Source organism: Frankliniella occidentalis, unplaced genomic scaffold, assembly GCF_000697945.3.
Source record: "Frankliniella occidentalis isolate FOCC.00 unplaced genomic scaffold, Focc_3.1 Scaffold70, whole genome shotgun sequence".
In the NCBI taxonomy this organism is placed as follows: Eukaryota; Metazoa; Arthropoda; class Insecta; order Thysanoptera; family Thripidae; genus Frankliniella; species Frankliniella occidentalis.
In genome coordinates, this window is record NW_026267200.1 from 977526 (window position 1) to 978617 (window position 1092).

Consider the following 1092-nt stretch of genomic DNA (forward strand, 5'->3'; position numbering starts at 1 on the left):
TTAGTTTGGATTAGCACAACAATCAGCAATGATCAGCAGATTTAAAGAATCTGCTACAATAAAAGAGATATGTTAGTATTTGTCGCGATATTGTAACAGCTAAAATCTGCAAGGTCTTTATTTTTTAAATTTATTTATTTATTTGTTAGGAACACTGAGAGCGTACGTAGCTCTGTCATAGTGAATGTAGTCTTGTGAAGAAAAGAGTTTTATCTCAGCCGTCCTCATGTTTCGATTCGCTTGCTCGGCTTGGCAAGACTATCACGATTCTGAAAAACCTTTGTGGCCTCAGCTGACATGTTGCACCTTGCCTCACAACCCTCACCATATGAGGTGAATACAAATTTGGTTTCGCTGGTAGAGTAGGCGCTTAGAGGCACAAATACTTTATTTGATAACTATAGACATTCACAAAAACTTGCCACGAAAATCTCTGAAGCCTCCACAATATTTAGAATTTTATTATTATTAGTTATTATTGCTACTTATTTGCAGCAAAACCTTTCCTTTTCTATTTTAGCTGTAAGTTTTCATTCTTATGATAGTACTTTGGTGTTCGTTGTTATATTAGGTCATAAATAAAAAGATTGTGCGGAATAATGTGGATAACTAGAATAATTTTTCCATCCCACAAATAGGAGAGATAAATCAAGATTTGTATAGTGAACATTTTAGATTTTAAATAGTTAAGGGGTACAAAAGAAACAAGGTGATGAAAGGCACCAGATTACAATTTTACCATTTTTAATCCTTTATCTTTTGTAACTGGAGTGTAAAATCATTATTTAAGCTGGCTCAGAAAATGTAATTTTGCATTTACAATAGGGGGCATACTCATGCATAGACTACACCAATTAAACAGGTAAAACTATAAACTACAACATTAACTGTCAGAGGTAGAGGGAAATTCAGTGCTCAGTGTTTAACAGTAACAGTAATCAGTTTATTTGTAATTCTTCAACAGTCACAACACACACAACACGTCCGTACACTTCTACATCCTACACCGGAGTGACGCTCCACAGTCTGAAAATTGTTACCAACCTACGAAACTAAAATCATGCAAAAACTAATACCAACATACGAATAAAT